This window comes from Ochlerotatus camptorhynchus, unplaced genomic scaffold (assembly GCF_037179485.1).
Source record: "Ochlerotatus camptorhynchus isolate MF236.1 unplaced genomic scaffold, CSIRO-AGI_Acam_v1.1 ptg000089l, whole genome shotgun sequence".
NCBI classification, from domain to species: domain Eukaryota; kingdom Metazoa; phylum Arthropoda; class Insecta; order Diptera; family Culicidae; genus Ochlerotatus; species Ochlerotatus camptorhynchus.
Window position 1 is genome coordinate 1994823 of NW_027040579.1, and position 23780 is coordinate 2018602.

Genomic DNA, 23780 nt, shown 5'->3' on the forward strand with positions numbered 1-23780 from the left:
TACGTTACATATAAGTAACCACAACTGTTCAGGTGACAAGTGTGCTGCTAGGGTATTCCCAAGGGAAGATCAAATAAACGTCATAAAGTTAAAAAATGAACATTCTGATGGACCTTTTTGGTAACATTAAAGGTAAAAATAATTCCTGATTCCCAGAAATGACCGGGATGAGCCATTAGCTGTTTTTTGATTCCTGGGTAACCAAAAATAGAGAGGAAATGGAAACACTAGTTGAAAGAGCATCAAGCATAAGACATTTTTAAAGCATGGCTCAAGAACTTTAACATATTCCAAAAGATAAAAGTCTATCACTATAGTTTTGTTTGACATGTAAGCATGAGCAGGTAAAGATCATTTGGATTATTAATAAAAATCAGTATAAATCGGCATAAAATCTCAAAAATCGATATTCTGTGTAACCTTATCTTTATATCGGTATTAAGTTCGAAAATCGGTACAAAGACCGATAAATCGGTATATCTGGCAACGCTGGTTCCAGTTACAGTGAAACTGAGCACAATTTTAAAATTAAAAATATGGAGAAACCTAATCCACAAGATTCACACCAACGGCGCATTAATCAGCAGTGGAGGCATTATCAATGAACATATCACCAGCAAGCACACCGGCAAAAAATGACCAAAGCAGCTCCATCCATAGAGTAGGAGTGGACATAGGGAAACACACAATATAAGTGAATCGAACCATAGCAACATAATAGGTACCCAGCGTTCCTTTTTCATTCTGGCAAAGCCTACTCTAGTTCATTCTTATGAACTGCACGGGTATTCATTCAACTTGAGCGCATGTTCAGATCTCTTGATCAGATCTTAAATGGATCGCGTGCAAATGCATCAATGGTCCTGAAAGTCTTTTTGAGTTCGTGATGTTGATGTGATCCTTCTGTCAACATGCACATTATCGAATGGTTTCAATATTTATTGCTCTCTTAAATATTGTGGAATTTAGAGTTTTAAATGAATTTAAATTAAGTCTTGAACAATGTTCTGAAAATATTTATCTGGGATGAAGTAATCTCCTTTTCATGGCAGCTCCAAGTATTTTTTTTAACAATCTCATTAGATATTTATGTAAGGATTGATAAGAATGGATGAAACAGATTGAGTTGATAATAATAGTAAATTTATAGAGTAAACCATTGTTTAATTAAATATTATGTTAATAAAAAATGATAGCATGGTACAGTCACGCTATCTTATGGTACCGAAGAGGGAATCTTACAGTACCATTGAAACTTAGTATTTTGAATCAGTTTTAGCTGAATGTGTTTCGATCCGTAATAGTTTTGTACCGTCATTAATCCCTATACGCCTTCATAAACGGCTATGTAAACTTCAAAACACTTTTTCTCAAAAAACCCAAGATGAAATATTTTAAAACCTACATAGATTTGCTAATTAGGATCAATACTAACTTCCTGAGAAGAAAAAAAAACTGAAGTACATGAAAGTTTCGCCGGCGCCGGTGGTGTAGTGGTAAGCGTGACTGCTTTCTCACACCCCAGTGGGTCTGGGTTCAATCCCAGCCGAGGTCGATGGGATTTTTCTGAGGCATAAAAATCTCTGGTCACGTCTTCCTTCGGAAGGGAAGTAAAGCCGTTGGTCCCGCCCCATGTATGTGTGTTGAATGGGTGCGATATCCTACGCAGGTGTGGAAGCTGCCTTCCTGCAGATTCGATTGCCGTCAATGGATAGCAATCGATGTCCGTCGGTGATTGGCACTAGATTGCGGAACAGAGACCGACGTTAAATAAATGAATGAAGAATGAAGACATGAAAGTTTCAAAAAATGTCCCAGACGTAGCGTGCGGTGGTACACAAAAAAAAAACCTTTTCAAGGGACCTATTGTAGGTTGCTAGTCTAGTTGTATACAATATGAAATCACATTTGAAATTGTTCTAAGACCCCCCAAATTTAAGCTTAGTGTTAAAAACCAATTTTGGTAAGTGACCTCATACCATCAATAATGTATAGCTACGATGTTACAAAAAAAAAAGAAAAAAAATACTTTTAAAGTGGTCTATTGGTGGTTGTTATTCTATTCGAGTTCACCATGAAATCAGATTTGAAATTGTTTGAGCACTTCCAAAATTTAAGGTTAAAGTAAAAAAAAAAAACATGTTAGGTTAGTGTTATGTAAAAATTGAACATTTTTTCTATTCTCTATCTCAGCCGTTCGCTTTAAATTTACATATGGGTCATTCCATCTCAAGTGGGTACACCACCTGTGGTCGATGTCACCGGTTTGAGACAAACTTGGCCAAAATGCTTATTTTGGAATTCTGAACAAACACCTTTTTTGATTTTGCTCTAAAGTGCCTAGATCCGTCTGTGTGTGTATGTGTGTGTATTCAATCTAACCCCCACTGGCCGGCAGTGGTATTATGGAAGAAATTTGCTTACAACAATCCTTGATGTAATAATTTAAAGCAAGTTTAGTCCGGGAGTTAGAAAGTGATAGCTCTACTGCAGATTCAGCAACCCATTTCAGAATGCCTGGTAATTCACGTACATTCCGAGGTTACTTTCACATACAATCAGTCCCGCATGTAAACACTACCGTTATCATATGAATAATGGTACTGCAAACACACTTCCAGATTTCGAAATGTGATGTTTCGAAATCTGGCGCGTATTTAGTAATATTTGGAAATATGCATTTATGATTGATTATAAATCAGATGGATCTCACCAAATTCTGCCTCCGAAAAAGGACCGGTTGGTTCACTCGCGGTAATCGAAAAAAATCTTCCGCGTTGTTTTTACAACCCAACACGACTTTTTGAATCACATTCGAAGTTTTTTATTTGCACCGAATTTTTATATGACACCTAATTCGCGTGCATCCTCCAAGAAAAGAAAAAAAATACCCGGTAAAACTCTTCTTGGGATGGAGGCAAAGCACCAAAAATAAGCGAAATGAAAAACCATCCGACGCGACACCGCAGCAACACAGCTACTCGAAACAAATTCTTGTCCCAAATTTTTCACGTTAATTACAATATCACTAAAAAACACTTCTAAGACGTGATAGATCTTAATTTAGACTTATCCACACACGAAAACTAATATTTGTTTGATTTGATACAATTAAAAAATATGCGAAAAACAGATGAAATCAGCACCAACGAAAACAAAACCAACCGTTCGTGGGCAGAGCCTACTGCGTTTTTTTCTCTAAAGTGTTCTTGGCTGGATTCTCATTCCATGAAATCATAACTACCTCATTTATTTACTTCTGTCCATAATTGAATTGTGGTCCTAAAAGTGAAAAATACGTTCCTATGGGAAACAGCCAAAACGTGAAGTACGAGGAAATCAGATAGATTAGCAGGTATATATAATTACAGTTGTGGATGACAGCTGCTACTTGTGTAATACCCTTAAAGGGTGATACGGTCAAAATTTGGTCAAGGGAAAACGCGTGTAAATCGGTGAAATCGTTTATTTAAAAAATCAAATTAAATTTCTTTTTCAAGTTCAATTAGTATAAAATTCAGGAAAAATATTCAGTTAGGCTTCCGCTTGTCCAAATCCGAATTGCCGGGCCTTACGCTTGACCCCTGCCATCAGATTTTGTACAGCCACCTTGTCCACCTTCTTCGCCGCAGAAAGCCAGTTTGCCTTGAACTGCTGCTCGCCCTTAGCAGTTTTTTTGGTCTTCTTTAGGTTCCGCTTGATATTTCTCAATTGGGCGGAGCTCTGGCGTGTTGGGAGGGTTCTTGTCCTTGGGAACCACCTGCACGTTGTTGGCGGCGTACCACTCCATGGCCTTTTTACCGTAATGGCAAGATGCCAAATCCGGCCAAAACAGTACGGAACAACCGTGTTTCTTCAGGAAAGGCAGCAGACGTTTATTCAAACACTCTTTCACGTAAATTTCTTGGTTGACAGTCCCGGAAGCTATGAAAATGCTGCTTTTCAAGCCACAGGTACAGATGGCTTGCCAAACCAGATATTTCTTTGCGAACTTTGACAGTTTCATGTGCTTGAAAACATCTGCTACCTTTCCCCTTCCTTTTGCCGTATAAAACTCCTGACCCGGAAGCTGCTTGTAGTCGGCTTTGACGTAGGTTTCGTCGTCCATTACCACGCAGTCAAACTTAGTCAGCATCGTCGTGTACAGCCTACGAGATCGCGCTTTGGCCGTCGTATTTTGTTTATCATCGCGATTTGGAGTCACTACCTTCTTGTAAGTCGATAGTCCGGCTCGTTTTTTGGCTCGATGCACGGTTGTAGACGATACACCCAGCTTATTTGCGGCATCTCGGAGAGAGAGGTTAGGGTTTCGCTTGAAACTACCGGCAACTCTCTTTGTCGTCTCAGCGGCTTCCGGTTTTCGATTTCCCCCCGATCCAGACTTCCTGGCTGTCGACAAACGTTCCCCAAACACTTTAATTACATTTGTAACGGTTGATTTGGCAACTTTTAGCGATTTTGCCAACTTTGCGTGCGAGTAGCTCGGATTTTCGCGATGCGCGAGCAAAATTTTGATACGCTGCTCTTCTTGCTTGGACGGCATTTTGACAACTGAAGAGTGAATTCCAAAATCAAAATAGGAGCAACATTCTACACACACACACCTTCAAAATGAGGGGTGTTCAGGTTTTTTAAATGCAAAATTGAAAGAAATACGTCAAGTTGATATTGACCAAATTTTGACCGTATCACCCTTTATTTGAGGAATTAATTCATTTTTTGTATGTACAATCTCACGAGTAAGAATGCTTTTTTTATTATAGTTATGAAAGAAACATAAACGTTGAACCTTTATTTTTCATTTTTCGAAAACACACTCTCCATTCATGAACGTAACTGTCATGTTCTTCTTCTATGCATTTGAAGCTTATTTCTTATTGCATATTAGCTTATTACGTGCTCTCAACTTAGTGTTCTAAATGCACTTCCACAGTTATTGATTGAGAGCTTTCGATGCCAAAATCAATGCATGAGTTAACTATAAACGTAACTGTCATGTATCGTCAGCAAACCCATAGTTCAAAATCAGTTTGTTAACCTCTATGTACCATGTTTTTACTGCAATCTTTATCCACCCACCGTTATTTCTGTCTTTTTGAAAATCTTACTATTTTTTTTACTAGTGCTACAGTACTCTAAATTAGTCATCTACAATTAATCTGTTCGTTTGGTTAGAGTACAACCGAGAAATAGCGATGGGAAAATGGTACAACGATTCACCTTTACATAAATATCTGTTTGCTATCAGCCAGGTGAGAATAAATAATGCTCCCAGGCAAATTTTGTGTTCTGAGCACAAACACAACTTACTACTTGTTTTGTTTTTGCAAGCCTAAAAATATATACTAATACTTAGACTAATTATAAGTCTGCAACTGTTTCCTATGCGTAGCTTCAAATTCGTAGAAGAAGAATATGACAGTTACGTTCATGAATGGAGAGTGTGTTTTCAAAAAATGAAAAATAAAGGTACAACGTTTATTTTTCTTTATAACTATAATAAAAAAAGCATGCTTACTCGTGAGATTGTATGTACAAACAATTAATTAATTCCTCAAATAAGGGTATTACACAAGTAGCAGCTGTCATCCACAACTGTAATTATATATACCTGCTAATCAATCTGATTTCATCGTACTTCACGTTTTGGCTGTATCCCATAGGAACGTATTTCTCACTTTTTTTGGGTGGAGGCGAACCAGCCCAAGGCTGAAAGCCTCCCTAATAAAGATAAATAATAATAATTTCTCACTTTTAGGACCACAATTCAATTATGGACAGAAGTAAATAAATGAGGTAGGGGAATTTACGTATTCTCGGCAACCTAAGCAGCGACCTTCTTTCTATAGCCTTTTTCTCTAAGGAACGCACACATATGCAGTATTGGTTTGTTTACAATCTTTTGCTGCCAGCTGCTCTAACAAGTTCAGTCGAAAGAATTGCCAAAAAAGGTTTGGAACGCTTTTACAAAGCTCCAATCTTCTCTAGTGAGAGCGAGTATTGTCGGCAACCAGTTTTTCTTCGGCAACCGTTCCATTTGAACTGCATGTAAATCTGCTGTTCTATTATCGGCAACTCGAAATCAGCTACAATTTTTAGTGCGTGTGTTGGATTTCAAGAAAACCTTGCTAGATTGCTTTTTCTCAGTGGTAAAAATATAGTCAAATTGAAGCTGAAAGCATAAAGAATCGTTTGCATGCATTCAATTTGTGTTGCCGAAAATAGTCTGTCATGCCGAAGCCGTCATTTCCCCTAGTTATGATTTCAAAGAATGAGAATCCAGCCAAGAACATGTGAAAAATAATATAAAAATAATATTGTGCCATCAGCGTGAAGGAATTCAAGAAAAAATAAAAATATATTAAATAGCATTGATTTTTTACCAGAAAAGCTCAAAACTACCTCTCACTCATCTGGTCATATCTCAAAAACTATTTGTCCAAATAATTTCCCCTTGGAAACACATAAAGTATAAGAGTTTTCCAAAGTGTGGTGAAAATTTAAGCCCAAAATATTAAGAAACAAAAAATCCCGTCCATGGTGAAAATAGGCAATTTTTTGACAATTTCGATACCTGTCGGTAATCAGAGTCTGTTTACTGTAGTTACTATAACAAAAATAAAATGTTTTTACACATATAAGAATCTAAATTAAAAAATCTTCAAGTTGACGTTCTAAGATCACGAATAGCTTATTTGGTTGTGGAGCAATCTCTTCTGAAAGTTGAAATTTTTAAAAATCTCGAAAATCCAGGATTGTAGCCCAAAAGGATCTAGGCACTTTAGAGAAAAATCAAAAAAGGCTTTTGTTCAGAATTCCAAAATAAGCGTTTTGGCCAAATTTGGCTCAAATCGGTGACATCGACCACAACTTTTTTAAATTCTGTACCCACTTGAGCTGGAATGACCCATATTGTTTTGTTTCGCTTTGAATGATGGTTTTGCAAAAAAAAAAAACGATTATTTGCCTCCCTGGTGACAACACTTGCGGCAAACAAAAGAGTCCAAAATAAAACTTGCAATCCCTCCGTAATCTATGTCCGCATCGATTTTCCACCTAGCCAGACGACATCCGAATGTATCTATTTTTAAGCAGACGGATATTGTGTTCTCTCAGGCTAAAAATAGAACACCCTGATGGGTTTTACCGGAAAATGCTGCTGGATTTTGTGCTTATTCCCACGCATACCACGTTTTGCGACACCACCACACCTCTGTAAACCGACACGGAGACGTTCAACAATCTTCTAATTTTCCATCCTTTATTTATCTACACCCTCGTGCATAGCAGTTGGGTTACATTCGGTGAAAAGATATTTACAGCAAGAAGATTCTCGGTATTTACAAGAATAGGATTTGACTTCGAAACTCCAAAGCAGTTTGAATAAAATGGATGTATTTATTTGCTTCCGAGGAGGATTACGGTTTGTATGAAAACAACGAACGACGACAATGTGTTGCTGTTTGATACTGTTGATACGGTAGAAAGGGTTGAGTTATACTATTGTCATGAAGACTTGGAAAAAAGTTTTCCATTCACACTGCTGCGGTTCGTTTCGTTCTGGTGCTATCAACTGCTGCAGTCGTAACGGGCTTTTCTGGTTTTATTGCCATAAGCCTTTGGTAGTTAAGACTTGACACGAGGTTCTTAATGGGCACACGCTAGCGATGACCGTGCGGACTATGATGTTGCTACATTGCGGTATTTGGAGTAGCTTTTAGCACCCTAAATGCGACGGGCACTAAATTGTGCTTTTTTTCTGTTTAGTGAGAATAATGACGTTCGTTGAGCATTATGAAGGCATTTTGTTTTATCAAATATCAACAAAGATTTGCTTTATGAGATTGAGATTTCTTTTCTTCGTAAAACAGATGAACAGAACAGGACAACAGCAATGACTGTCATCGATTGGTGGCTCGTACGAGTCTCACATTTTCAACACGCTACCTTCACTAGCTTGTTCCGAAGCTCTTTCGTAACCCGTTCAATGCCCCGTCATTATCTCCTAAACTAATAATGAAGTACCGAATAATCTTCACCTTCACCTTCGCCGTCGTCGGTCCCATGCGTCTATGGCGGCGTGTGCCTTATATGTTCATTGTTCTTTGAATGGCCCCGAAAAATGCTTTCTCTGGTGCACACGCACACATACACTAAACGTCTCCCATCTATCTACCGTATCGTGTTTTGCTGCTCGACCCGCCCCGCCAGAAAGTAGGGAGAGCTCTAATCGAATAAATTAAAACTAATTAATCATCCAAGCACAAAGCACCTTCCTCTTCATTTTATTTTCTTCTCGTTAACACCATACCGACCACGGCCAGAGTCTGACGCAAAGAATGGAAACAAGTATGAGAAGGAGTCTTATAATAACCAGAGCAAGAAAAAAGTGTTCTTGAACCAGTCTCCAGTCAGCCAGAGGGTACACTTTTGGAACTTCGTTCGGTGGTCTCCTCCTTCACTAAGTTTCTCCAGAAAAAAAGAGCAAAACTGCGACCGACGGCGACGGCTGTACACAGCTATGGTCAAGCGTGGAAGGCATGATGCCACGAGTAAGCGGTTTTAATTTCACTTCATTTCAGAAGTTACACTTTTTTTCCACTGCGGTCGACGTCTTCGTTGGTTTGCGGTAGGCTTCTCTGTCTTTTTTCCAATACCTACGTAACTTTGGTACAGAGAGGTACCGTTGTTTGCGGATGGAGTTTCAGCCGGTAGTTTTTTTTCTGGATTCCTTGATACCTGGATTTTGGTACAATCACAGATCACGCAATTAGGAATTAATCATGTTACTATGCTGATGCGATTTCCCTTCAGATGTCGCTGCTGTTCGTAATGTGTGACATTAGACTGATGCAAAATTTGAAATTTTTGCTCCACAGTGCTCAAACGGTTCCAAATTGGGCCCTGATTAGTCTCCAAAAATTTGAACTCATTTAGTGAGAAACTGACTTGGCACAAACCATTTGAAGTTTACATGGGAATTACTATAGAGAAACCATAATTTCTATTCATATGTATCCCAAAATTCACCAGTTCACTCTACTTTAGAAAATGATAATTGAGCTTCTTGAAAATTTTCACAGCTACAACTTTGTTGAAGACCAGTTTTCGATCAAATGTAAGGAACAAAAGTTACACTAGTTTACATCATTTTTGAACTCGGTAAGGTGATGATCATTTCCAATGCAAAATCCTACGCTGAATTCAATGCCGTGGTCAGAAAAAATGAAAGTAGAGCCATTTTTGAGGTATACAAAAATTTTGATTTTTTTGAATTTTGGACAAAAGTACGATTACTAAAATGTCAATATCTTTGGAACTAGTGCACCAATTTTAAATCTTTTTTTTATGAAAATAAAGCTAAATAAATTTGCTATCGTTCACTAGAATATTATGTCTTAATTAAAAATTTAATTTTGAAGTCATTTATAAATTTACAGCATTTTTTTTTATTTTTCCTGCGAATTTTCCATAAAAATCTTGTTTTAATCAACATTTTTAATGGGATAAAAAGATTCAAAAAATCATTCCACAATTTATTCTTAAAGTCCATTCAAAACCGGAGAAAATGAGCCTTTAATGGATGAAATCGGTTGGAAATTGTTGAAGTTATGAGCATTTTTGTAAAACACGTAAAAATGTTGCTGAAATACAACAGCTTTAGAGTTCCTTTTCTAGGTGTCGTTGTAAGCATCCAAATCGCATGTAAAGTTTTCATGGGAGATTCTTTTCTCTACATATCAATTTGATTAAGGCATATCAGGATTTAAAACCGAGTTGATACAAAAGAAATTTATTTAGGTTTTATTAAAAATGATTGAGAATCGAATGACTTTGTCTCCGATGTTTTGAACTTGTTTCTCGAATCAGAAACCAAGAATAGTCACCCATCATTGCTTCATCCCAAAACCCTTGGTAACGACGTTCCATCATCTTCATTTGTTGGTGAAAACGTTCGCCGTGCTCATCACTCTCGTCACCAAGATTTTCCGGGAAAAAATCCATGTGAGAATGTAGGAAATGTATTTTCAAAGACATATTCACACCTGTGTTCAGTGAAATAAAAGGATTTGAAATTAATTATATGTAACAAACACAATATTTTTGATTTATACCTATTTTCTCATAATTTTTGAGCAATTCATCGACGGCTTCCTCATAATCTGGGCTTCTGAAATTTTCTAAATAAAGGTTGTGACAACACGCTGGAACGATTTCCACACTTCTTCCTCATCTGGTGTCAAAACTGTATTGAATGCGGAATCATTGAGCAGTTTTTTGATCTGTGGGCCAACAAATACACCTTCCTTTATCTTTGCGTCAGATAAATTTGGAAATACTGATTTCAAGTACTGGAATGCCGGCCCTTCTTTTTGCAACGCTTTGACGAAATTTTTGAATAGCCCAAGTTTTATATGTAGTGGTGGAAGTATTATGCGTTCTTTTACCACAAGAGGATCATTTTTAACGTTGTCTTTACCAATTGTGAAATTATCCCGTTTTGGCCAATCTTTTCGGACGTAGTGTTCCTTACGAGCTCGACTGTCCCATTTACACAAAAAACACATATATTTTGTGTATCCCTGTTGCAATCCAGTCAACATGGCAACCACTTTAAGATCGAAACAAATTTTCCAATTGTATTGATTGTAATTTATCAAATTGAGCAATAGAGCCATTGATTCATACGTTTCCTTCATATTAACGGCATGAGCTAATGGAATAGAAGGTTTCTCATTCCCTTGATGCAGTAAAACGGCTTTAAAGCTCAACTTGCTGCTATCGATGAATAAACGCCATTCAGCTGGATCATATGGCTCACCAAACTCTTCAAACAAGCCGTTTACGTCATGGCAAAAACATGCCTTGTCCTTTGTAGAATAATATTTGTCAAATTTCTTGTGACGATTCCTGTGACAAGAAATGTTGACCTCCTTGCTCAGCATGTTGTGTTCTTTCAAGCGTGATGTCAGCAATTCGGATTTCTCCTTCGATAAGTCGAGATCTCGCACCAAATCATTAAATTCGGATTGTGTAAACAGTTTTGGGTTTCTTTCCAATTCCACCTCGAAGTCTTCCTCGCATTCCTCCTTGAATTCCTCCTAACTTTTTGTAACGGTCGATTCAACAGAGGGCGCTCGTTTCCGCTTTGGATAAACAGGATACGGGACTGAACTTGAATGTGGAACAGGTTTTGTCATAGAAGCCACTTGTGGATAGTCAACTGTTTTGTGACGTCCTTGTTGCTTAACTTTTGTCAAGCAGAAATAACAATCCGTTCCATGACAAAACGGTCGACGCCATATGGTGGGCATGTCAAAGGACAAATAGCGACTGACAGATAACAAATAAGTGAGTTAGTAAGTAAGACATTAACACTTATCAAAAATAGATGAAGTAAGATAATGTCGATCAGGAAAGAACAAAGCACTACCATGCTGTACATAAATTGTTTATATGAAAGTTATTCAAAAAATCAATTTACCTTGCGCCTGACATCTACCTAGCCAAGCACGTTTTGCACGAACTACATAATACTTTTGGAATCCACGGTTCGTCAAAGTCTCCAGGATCAATTTTAAAATAAAGTCTGTATGCAGTTTGCAACGAAGCAGTGAAATTGACCGATTTTGTAAATATATAGTTGCCACACGCGTAACAAAACTTTTGAGGATCATTTTTACACTTGAATTCACGTTTTGTCGTATACATCGTTAAGCAATGTTAAAGAAAGAGAGCTGTCAAATTGAGTTGGTTGCGTTAGGTTCTCGCCGAGCGGTCTCACAAACACTAGCGTAAATTATATTGTTGAAAATATCCCATTTAATTTTGCGTGACAGCTGGTAGTGTAAGTGAAATGCACCGTATGCGTACACGTCCGCAGAAAGGCTTACTGGAAGTGGTGCATGAACCTAGGAGCGGGACAACGGCCAATCTTGGAACATTCAATTTCCATGATTTTACAAAAAATTTCATAACTTCGACAATTTCCAACCGATTTCATCCATTAAAGGCTCATTTTCTCCGGTTTTTAATGGACTTTAAGAATAAATTATGGAATGATTTTTTGAATCTTTTTATCCCATTAAAAATGTTGATTAAAACAAGATTTTTATGGAAAATTCGCAGGAAAAATAAAAAAAAAATGCTGTAAATTTTTAAATGACTTCAAAATTAAATTTTTAATTAAAACATAATATTCTAGTGAACGATAGCAAATTTATTTAGCTTTACTTTCATAAACAAGATTTAAAATTGGTGCATTAGTTACAAATATATTGACATTTTAGTAATCGTACTTTTGTCCAAAATTCAAAAAATCAAATTTTTTGTATATCTAAAAAAAATGGCTCTACTTTCATTTTTTCTGACCACGGCATTGAACTCAGCGTAGGATTTTGCATCAGAATCGTTGGTCAACCACTAAAGTTCACACTTTTTATGTTGTTTTGTAAACTAGTGTTATTAATGATTCAAGTCACTGAGGTCTTATGATTATGCTCAATCATCTGTTCAGCAGGCAACATTGGTGTTTATGGCGCGTAGAATAGAGGACAAAAACCATGGCTACTATGTCAGACTGCAGAATACAGTGTTGCCCACAATACAGTTGCTTAATCTTGCCATAAGATTATCAATCTCTTAAACAATTAATAACTATTTAATTTGACGTTTGGCTGAAAAATGATTTTCTGCAAAGTTGTAGCTGATAAAAATTCTCACAAGAATAGCAATAGAATTTGTTAACAGTACGATATGTAAAAAGGCTAAAAGACAATGAACAAAAAGATTTGTTTTCCCATAGTAATTTCCTTATAAACTTCAAATGGTTTGTGCCAATTCAGTTTCTTATCATATGAGTTTAAACTTTCGGAGGCTAATTAGGACCCGATTTGAAACCGTTTGAGCACTGTGGAGCAAAAATTTCAAATTTTGCATCAGTCTAGTGTGACATATATCGGAAATTATGGATACACTTAGTTCCGTTAATTGTTAACAGAGGGCAGTGTGGTCAAAACTTGTATCGTACCTCTTTATATACAGTAAGATTAACATCCGGAGTCCCTCCTTTCCAGGGCCGTCTTAACCACCCTTGAGGTCCCTGATCTATTATTTATTGAGCCCCCTCCCTACGATTTGATATCAATTTTCAAATTCTAACACACATGAAATAAACATAGGTACACTATCAATCATAAGTATGGAATCGCTTGGAAAATAATTGCATCACCCCTGAAAAGTATAGCATCACCTATCTATCGAAATCCTGATTATCTGCAAAGGTGCTGTCTTCAGCAAAGTTGTCCTGAAGGTGGACAGTAGACTGATGCAAAATTTGAAATTTTCGCTCCACAGTGCTCAAACGGTTCCAAATTGGGCCCTGATTAGCCTCCCAAAATTTGAACTCATTTAGTGTGAAACTGACTTGGCACAAACCAGTTGAAGTTTATATGGGAATTACAATGGAGAAACCATAATTTCGGTTCATATCTATCACAAAATTCACCAGTTCACTCTACTTTAGAAAATGATAACTGAGCTTGTTGAAAATTTTCTCAGCTACAACTTTGTTGAAGACCACTTTTCGATCAAATGTAATTAATGATTCAAGTCACTGATGTCATATGATTATGCTCAATCAACTGTTCAGCAGGCAACATTGGTATTTATGGCGCGTAGAATAGAGGACAAAAATCATGGCTACTATGTCACACTGCAGAATACAGTGTTGCCAACCATACAGTTGCTCAATCTTGCCATAAGATTATTAATCTCTTAAACAATTACTAACTATTTAATTTGACGTTTGGCTGAAAAATAAATGTCTGTAAAGTTGTAGCTGTTAAAAATTCCCATAAGAATAGCAATAGAATTTGTTAACAGTACAATATTTAAAAAGGCTAGAAGACAATGAACAAAAAGTTTGGTTTTCCCATAGTAATTTCCATATAGGTTTGCTTTCACTCACTTGCTATAAAAACATGATTTTCTGAATTTTGAAATCATTAGATATTATAATGATATTTTGGACTTGTTAGATACAAGAAGTGGATGAAAGGCAAGTGTTTGACACATGAAACCTGTCAAATTCGCTTTCAGATAGTCACAATCAGCGATTTTACGACTCGGGAGCGCTCACTCTGAGTGAACGCTCACGAATCATAAAATCGCTTATTGTAACACTCTGGTAGCGAAATTGACAGGTTTTATGAGTCAAACACTTGCCTTTCATCCACTTTTTGTATCTAACAAGTCCAAAATATCATTATAACATCAAATGATTTCAAAATTCAGAAAATCATTATTTTTTAGCAAGTGAGTGGAAGCAACCCTGTTTCCATATAAACTTCAAATGGTTTATGCCAAGTCAGTTGCTTATCAAATGAGTTTAAACTTTCGGAGGCTAATCAGGACCCGATTTGAAACCGTTTGAACACTGTGGAGTGAAAATTTCAAATTTTGCATCAGTCTAGTGGACAGTTTGATTCGGAATTTATTTTATCTCGTGATCGCGACGACCTAGAAAGTTTGAGTCTTCAGCAAAGTTGTTCAGAAGACCAAGGGCGCCTGGAAGATGGCTGGTTTAGTTCGGACTTCGCTCGCTATGTGAATTTTTGTAATTATTTTATCTTGTGATCCCGACCACCTGGAAAGTTCCAGTCTTCAGCAAAGTTGATAAGAAGGTCGTTGCTGAGCGGCTTAGCTTTTTTCGGAATTATTTCACTACCTGGCGCTAGTGTGCATGAAAGAATATGAAATGTATCGGAACTGAGAAGTTTGAAATCGCTTCAATATGAAGAGAATCAGTCCAAAAAAGTTTCAGTGCGTCAGACCTGAACATGTTTTAATCCACTTGAATACATAAAGGGTGATACGGTCAAAATTTGGTCAATATCAACTTGACGTATTTCTTTCAATTTTGCATTTAAAAAACCTGAACACCCCTCATTTTGAAGCTGTGTGTGTGTAGAATGTGGCTCCTATTTTGATTTTGGAATTCACTCTTCAGTTGTCAAAATGCCGTCCAAGCAAGAAGAGCAGCGTATCAAAATTTTGCTCGCGCATCGCGAAAATCCGAGCTACTCGCACGCAAAGTTGGCAAAATCGCTAAAAGTTGCCAAATCAACCGTTACAAATGTAATTAAAGTGTTTGGGGAACGTTTGTCGACAGCCAGGAAGTCTGGATCGGGGGGAAATCGAAAACCGGAAGCCGCTGAGACGACAAAGAGAGTTGCCGGTAGTTTCAAGCGAAACCCTAACCTCTCTCTCCGAGATGCCGCAAATAAGCTGGGTGTATCGTCTACAACCATGCATCGAGCCAAAAAACGAGCCGGACTATCGACTTACAAGAAGGTAGTGACTCCAAATCGCGATGATAAACAAAATACGACGGCCAAAGCGCGATCCCGGAGGCTGTACACGACGATGCTGACGAAGTTTGACTGCGTGGTAATGGACGACGAAACCTACGTCAAAGCCGACTACAAGCAGCTTCCGGGACAGGAGTTTTATACGGCAAAAGGAAGGGGAAAGGTAGCAGATGTTTTCAAGCACATGAAACTGTCAAAGTTCGCAAAGAAATATCTGGTTTGGCAAGCCATCTGTACCTGTGGCTTGAAAAGCAGCATTTTCATAGCTTCCGGGACTGTCAACCAAGAAATTTACGTGAAAGAGTGTTTGAATAAACGTCTGCTGCCTTTCCTGAAGAAACACGGTTGTTCCGTACTGTTTTGGCCGGATTTGGCATCTTGCCATTACGGTAAAAAGGCCATGGAGTGGTACGCCGCCAACAACGTGCAGGTGGTTCCCAAGGACAAGAACCCTCCCAACACGCCAGAGCTCCGCCCAATTGAGAAATACTGGGCTATTGTCAAGCGGAACCTAAAGAAGACCAAAAAAACTGCTAAGGGCGAGCAGCAGTTCAAGGCAAACTGGCTTTCTGCGGCAAAGAAGGTGGACAAGGTGGCTGTACAAAATCTGATGGCAGGGGTCAAGCGTAAGGCCCGGCAATTCGGATTTGGAAAAGCGGAAGCCTAACTGAATATTTTTCCTGAATTTTATGCTAATTGAACTTGAAAAAGAAATTTAATTTGATTTTTTAAATAAACGATTTCACCGATTTACACGCGTTTTCCCTTGACCAAATTTTGACCGCATCACCCTTTAGTAAATCAGACCTGAAAAGGTTGGAATCACTTGAACTTGAGTGAACCAGATCTGAACACTTAAGATCACCGCATAAACAAAAACCATAAGAAGCGCTTAACCACCAATACGAGATATCATCCCAATTTGGTTTGGTATGGTCGTACCATTTCTGATATCGTCAGTGTATGGTACTCGTTTATTAGGGTCCACTTAAATGTGAAGTGGATCAGACCTGAAACATTTGGAATCACTTGAATATGATGTGAATTCGAACTGAAAAGTATGGAATCTCTTGAATATGATGTGACCTAACTTGAAAAGTTAGTAATCATTTGAAAACACTACCAGTCATAAGTATGGAATCGCTTAGAAAAGTATTGCAACACAGGCTAGCATGACCCAATTCATTAAAGTTCAAAACCCCATTGGAAAGAACTGAATCACATCAGGAAAGTTCTGAATCGCTTCGGAATATACTAAATCATTTCTGAAGGTACTGAATCACTTCTAGATAGTTTGGAATAACTTCATAAAGTACTGAATCTCTTGAGAAAAGATTTTAATCATTTCGGAAACCCTGATTCACTTCAGAAGAGTTTTGAATCATTTCTGAAAGTACTTAATCTCTTTAGAAATGTTTGGAGTTTGGATTTTATTTGGTGTCTGTTCCGTACATTAACACAACAATGGTTGGAATTTCTAGCTTTACTTCCCTCCAGATAAACTACATTTCCAAGGGCTTCGTGCCAGAAAATTCGAATGACCTCAATTAAGATCAAACTCAGATCCACAGAAGTGAGATGCAGTTACTCTAATACAGTTTTCACATTCACTGTTTGGAAAATGTATTCTTCAAACCGGTCGTCTTAAAGTTTACGGAGTAGATGGCACTTATTATTGCACAAAGTCAAGAAAAGTTCAAATCAAAAAAGATCTTCAGCTAGGACCGGTTACTTCAGCTGTTATTGCTCTATACGTAAGCTTGACAATCTTAATCGAACATCCTGCCATCCCTAATAAAAATAACCATAAAAGAGAGCTTATCGACGTGTTCGGGGTATCATCCAAACCATTTGTGGGAAAGTTTACCCATCCGGGATACAGTTCGTTTATGGTATTTGTTTATTAGGGATACCAGTTCAGTGTTATATCAAACTACTGGTTCATTATTCTCTGAGTAGACCTCAGTAGTCTCACTTAGCAAACAATCGACTCAATCCAAATAAATTTAGGGATGGATGTCCCATCTCATCCATTTGGTTGTCATTTCAATTCACACTCAAACTTTTCAAGAGGATGTCCAGTCACGCAATTTAAGCAATCGTTTCGTATCGCTGTCCCAAGAATATTACAGTTGACATTTCGTCGCTCTTATCATGCGTTCGTTCCAACCCACAGAAAGAGTTTATATAAAGAATGGATGTTTCATGCCATTCACTCCGTAAAGTGCTCGATGTTCAAAATTGTCCAGGCGAGGACTCAAGTTATTGGCCTAATACTTCTTTTTCGTTGACTTAACATGAGGCATTGTCCGTGTAGGTGTTTCCGTAACACTTTTTTCTAGGAGAAAATCCAAAATTCCCAAATCCCAATTTCAATTTAGCAGTTCAAAGAAAGTGCACCCGCATCCAATGAATTTTCAAATAAGGCTGTCCCAGCACATCAGTTGAATATTTTAAATCGGTTAAATATTTTGAGAGACTTGAGCACACATTACAACACGGCAGTCAAAGTTTCGATTCGGGAATAATTTTTTTAAACGAGATGGTACATGTCAGCTGATCTCGAACATTACCCATCTATCAATGACCAACATTTTCAATCGGGCGATTCATACCGTAGACTTTCTCCTCTCAATGGCCCTCACAGCACAATGTAAATTCTTCGAGTGTCTTATACCATAGCAATATCATGTCTCATTGGCTGTCCAAGCACACTGTCAATTCTTTCTGAGTGCGTCTCGCAACGCAATGATACACGGATACAAATCCGATTCCATTTTCATGAATAAAAAATCATGAAATGAAAAAACGTGCCATCCCATGAAATCGTAACAATGATTCATGATTTCGGGATGGACATTCATGATTTCATAATGCAGAGGAATCATAATGCAGAGGAGCGTTACACGTACTTGGCAAACCGTGTTCATAAACCGCACTACATAAATATTATACAAGTACTGATAGTCTAGTGGTCAAAGTATGCGTTTATTGATCTCAAGGTTCTTGGTTCGAATCCAGTCTGATGCTTAAAATTATTCTTTTTACATTTTTCGGTTAAAAGTTAAACCCATGCTCATGATTTCAACTAGGATGATTCATGATTTTGGGAATGTTTGCTACGTTACGCAAAAGTTGCACATTATATCATGAATATTATTCATGGTGTATATTCGTATGTCTTGTCCGGCCAACGGACAACCGCGGAAAGAGGATGGATCATCAAGCTCAGCATTAAACATCAGCGTTCTGTGATTGAATCCACTGCCACTCAAGCGCGTTCATGCTGAATGAACATGAACTGAGTGATGTTCATTCATTAGACACCAGAACGAGGGGTACGACGCAGTGAGTTATCATCTAAGATAGGGTGTACCCCACCACAAGCTTGAAATCACTTCTGCAAGTGCTGATTCACTTCGAATGAAAATGAATCAGTTCAGAAACATTTGGAATAACTTCGGAAAGTGCTGAATTACTTTAGAAATTTTCAAATCTTTTTGGACAGAATTTAATTATTCCAAAAAAGTTTGTTACCACTTCCGCAACTACTGCATCACTTTAAAATGCACTAAATCATTTAAAAAGTGTTAGGAATCATTTCAGAAAAGTTTGGAATCAATCTGGAAATCCTGAATTACTTTAGATATTGTGGAATCACTTTGGAAATATTGAATCATTAAAAAAAAAAGTGTATCACTTCCGCAAATACTGAATCATTTTGTAAAGAACTGAATAATTTAAGAAAAAAATCTTTTATATTTGTCGAACCTCTTAGCGGAATCCCTTTACGAAGAACTTTGAGTGTGTTGGTTTATTTCCTTTTAATTCCGTTAAAATTGCTTATCTTTTGATAGATACGCGTTTTTCTTCTACTACTTGCAGACTTCATTAGTGCCAAGTACTCAAAACCACTGAAGAATCCATCTTTAAACCAATTTCAGTCGAAATTCACCGCTACCCGTTTTGAACCCTCAGTTACTGGTGTATGAGTTGTCGAAGTACGCCTACAATAATCCCTTGCTCTTGTATCGATTACTGCTTGATTTTTTTTACGTAGGACTACGTATGTGATTTCTTTATGGGGGTACACTTTGTGAAAACCGAAAATGGAACATGTAACAAAATTATGAAAGATTTTAAGCGTTAATAACTCAGCTGCCCCTGAACCAATTTAAATAATAATATCACCAATCGATCAGAAATATGTCTACGCATCTGTTACACTTAAGACTTTATCGTTAAATTATGTTACGCTTATAAATTTCACTATTGAAAATTGCACGAATGTGCAACTGTTGCTATGATAATTAAAATTATAATAAAAAATAACACAGATTTCAAAGTTAAATTACATCCGGTCTCACCAAACGGTGTTTACTCAATTGCCGCGTGGTAAGTGGTGGTGCTCCCCAGTGCACAACGAAAGGCTGCCTGCAAGTAGCGAGTTGCAGCCCACAACAGCATCCATAGAAGGAGGAAGAAGCCGCTCCGCTATTGATTGGAATCAGTAGCTCTTCGTGAGTCGCTGTGGGCCATCTATGCCAAGAGCGTCATACTAAAGAGTATAAACAGAGAGAACCCCGCTCAAACAAAACACAAGCTCCTGCTGCAGTTAACATATAACATTTATTATATAAGACCACGTAGGGCTGTCCCTTGTAGTTTTCATAGATACCCATTAAGTCTAGCGGTTTTAAAAATCTTGAGCTTTTTCCTTTGATTTGCCTGCATCGCTAAGAGGAAGAGTTTGCCTCCTGTGAGCCATGTGGTGAAAAGCGGCCATTTTGTGTTGATGGGAATGGTTTGAAGTGCTTGGTATTACTCTCTTTTTACCTATTTGTTGGTTTCCTATAGATTTCGAAATTGAAGGGATTGGTTTCCCTGATGATGAGAAGATCTAAGAAGAGGAGTTTGCCGTCTCTCTCTTCTTCGTGAGTAAATTTGATGTCCTTGTGAACGTTGTTTATTTTTTTTTCCTTTGGTTTGTTTTTTTTCCGTCGATCTTGTTTTCCGTGCTGAGCACCAATGCTACCGACGTGCCAGGAAGGCAGCTCCCCCACCTGGACCCTACCTATCGACCCATCAACTCATGAACCGGGGACCAACGGCTTTACTTCCCATCCGAAGGAAGGCGTGGTCAGAGATGTTATGCCTCAGAACAACCCGGCGGCGCCGACTGGGATTGAACCCAGGCCTGCTGGGGTGAGAGGTAATCACGCTTATCACTACACCACCGGCGCCGTTGAACGTTGTTTATGGCGTCCATAGTTTTTGATAAATCTTTCTAATTCCTATCCTCCATAGTATTTTCTAAGTTAGTTATGAACAATTCACATAAAAATGGAGAAAGCGGATTGCCATAGGAGCACCTTTAGTTTGTTTATAAAATTTTCCTCTGAAAACGTAATATTTTTTCTCCATACAAAGATGAGTAAGCTTGAGATATGACCGAACTTTGTTTTTCCAAGTAGAATCCTCACGTTGCTTTAGAAGTCAGTCCTCTAAAAAGCTGATGGCTTCCTTTACTTGGAAAAAGATAAAACAATCATAACGGAATTAAAAGGAAATAAACCAACACACTCAAAGCTCTTCATTTAAAAAAGCTTAGAATGATTTCAGATGGTACTGAATAATTCCTAATATAAGGATATAAGGATTCCAACATTTTTTTACCCAAGTAACACACAAAACATCTTTCTGAAAAATAATTAGAACGACTTGTTGTATTAATGTACTATAAGTGATGCATAAAACATCCCATGTTTTATATGAGGTTTAAAGATGTTTTCTTCATACTTCCTAGAATTCAACATTTTCCAAAAAAGTTTTCTTTTGCTTTTAACTTTAAATGTTATATAAACGTGCATCTTACTGTTTTAATACCACTATAAAACTTGTGGTATGCATAATCAATCTTAGTTGAATTTATAAAGCTCTTGAAGAGATTCTGCACTTTCCAGATTGACGTGGACATTGACGGCGCCATTGAGCCGCACTGTCACTTCACACAGTCATTGACAGTTTCTTATGAGGTTTTCGGAGGTTTGTTATAAAGAAAGTTAAAAACACTCTTTTATGACATCTCATAAATTAATGCAACTGAAAAGGAGCAGGATGTGTTATAAGTAGTTGAAAATACATTTAAATAACACTCTGGCAATTAAATGTACGCATTGCTGCTTACAAAACTTCTTTATGACGGATCGAACCAGGCGTGTTGCACAAGAATATAATTTTCATGCCATTGGCAAGAACATGATAGATACTTATTATTCACCTCTTATCAATCGGAGTTGGTCTTGTTAAGAAGTAATAAATCTTTCACGCCAAGGACCTGTGTTCGAATCCCATGCTCATTTTTTGCCGCTGGTTTTTATGATGTTTCCAAAACATGTTCTTGCGCTTTTTAGGTTGTATAAATGTATTAAATGATGTGAATTAAAGTATTATTGATTCTAAAATATTTTAAACTTTATTATGACAAGCTTGCTTGGGTAGGGCTAGGTGCTATGCTTTGTAGTATATGAAAAGGAAATCACATATTCTGCAGCATCAATATACCTATGCCTTTCTTTAAACATGATACAACCACAAACGAAGTGACAGACGACTAACTGGCGAAGAAATCCATTAAAATAATGTGGTTCACTGTAATAGAATTTTCTTGGAAGCTTGTGCCATCATCCACCAGATGGGTTAATTTGGGATATTATTGTTAAACAAGCTACAACCAACAAGCAATACGAAACTAACGATTTTAAATTGCCTCACTACTTGGCTAACCTATTGGTCCCAAGCAAACGATTAACGTATCCCATTTTAGTCGAAATTCTAGTACTACACAATGTTGGTTTTGATTCGCTACACGGTAACCGCAAAATGCCCAATAATGAATACAAAGTAAGCATTATCGAGGGAAACTGGGACTACCAATTAAATTGAGTAAAATTTTACCCATTTATGAGTAATTACAACTACAAAAATAAGTAGTAAGTATTCATTTTTGAGTAACAAATACTCATAAATGGGTAATATGTTTACTCATTTAATGGGTAGTCCCAGTCTCCCTCGAAAATGCTTACTTTGTAGTCATTATTGGGTATTTTGCGGTTACCGTGTAGCGAATCAAAACCAACATTATGTAGTACTAGAATTTCGACTAAAATGGGATACGTTAATCGTTTGCTTGGGACCAATAGGCTAGTCAAGTAGTGAGCCAATTTAAAATCGTTAGTTTCGTATTGATTGTTGATTGTAGCTTGTTTAACAATAATATCCAGGAAAACAAATGAACGACAAATTCTCTGATTGATTCGTTCACTTGTTTAGACCTGAGTGTGCATCAAAAGCGTCACTTCTCTCAATTTCTATATGGGGATTGTTATTACTTCCTACCAGCGAAACAGCGCCATCTCTGTGAAAAGTTGCCTGACGATATGAATAATTGGGAGCAATGAATACCGGCTAAAATTCCATCCGCAAACAACGGTACCTCACTGTATAAGAATGAGCAGTTCCTCCTCAGTCTAAACGAGAAGCTCGTAAAAAAGCAAAATAAGACCATCAACACTGCCACCGTATTATCGAGCGGGAGCTCACATGAAGAACGAGGCTAGTCTGGTGAACTTTTATATTCTTAGGATAATTTCGTTACACGGCGAGCAAAAAAGACCATCTGAAGTGTAAAGTACGGCCAACCTTGTTGAGGGATGTTGAGTTGTGAAATAGATGGTCGCGAAAATTTTATGAAGGTCAGCAACGAGATGATGATGAAATGCGGGGAAAAGAAGATTTGATTCGTTTTGTCAAAGTGAAAGATGTACATATTTGTGTAAATGACGAAGCATTTAAGGGGGATAGGGTGGCTGAAATTGGTTTAAATTATGCTACGTCATTCAAGTACGGCCTCTTGGGAAAATTTAACATCTCCGTCTTCTGTCGTTTCTTTCTATTCATCTTCTTCTTTGACTACAACGTCCCATCTGGAATGTATGCGCCTGTTTTCAACTTAGTGTTCTTTCAGAATTTCCACAGTTGTTGATTAGGAGCCTGAAAGCCTAAAGCCTTACCATTTGAACCTGCGTAGAAGCTGTGCGTAGAAGGGGCCTCATAGCCTACACACTTAGAAAAAATCATGTAAATTTAGGTGCTTTGAGAGTGACATATACGATCGTCAATTTTGACATAAATTTGTGTCATAACAGACGCGAAATATAGCTCAATCAAACGTACTTTTCGTCGAGCAACAAACTTTTCAGTCTTGGAACACTTAATATTACATGACATGTTTGTTTACGTCTCATCTTTTATGTCAAAGACAGATTCCGTTACGTGTAAAATTAGTTATTTCCAAGTGTGTAGTCAGTAAAGGCACGGTATTACCAAGCCGGAGGTGGTGGGTTCGAT

At 37.6% G+C, this 23780-nt stretch overlaps 1 protein-coding gene across 2 annotated transcripts in view; it reads left to right on the forward strand.

Annotated features, from left to right (window-relative positions):
• The window catches only part of LOC135698527 (sodium- and chloride-dependent neutral and basic amino acid transporter B(0+)-like), a 382858-nt gene that overhangs the window by 41421 nt on the left and 317657 nt on the right, over nt 1-23780 (forward strand). The window lies entirely within an intron of this gene.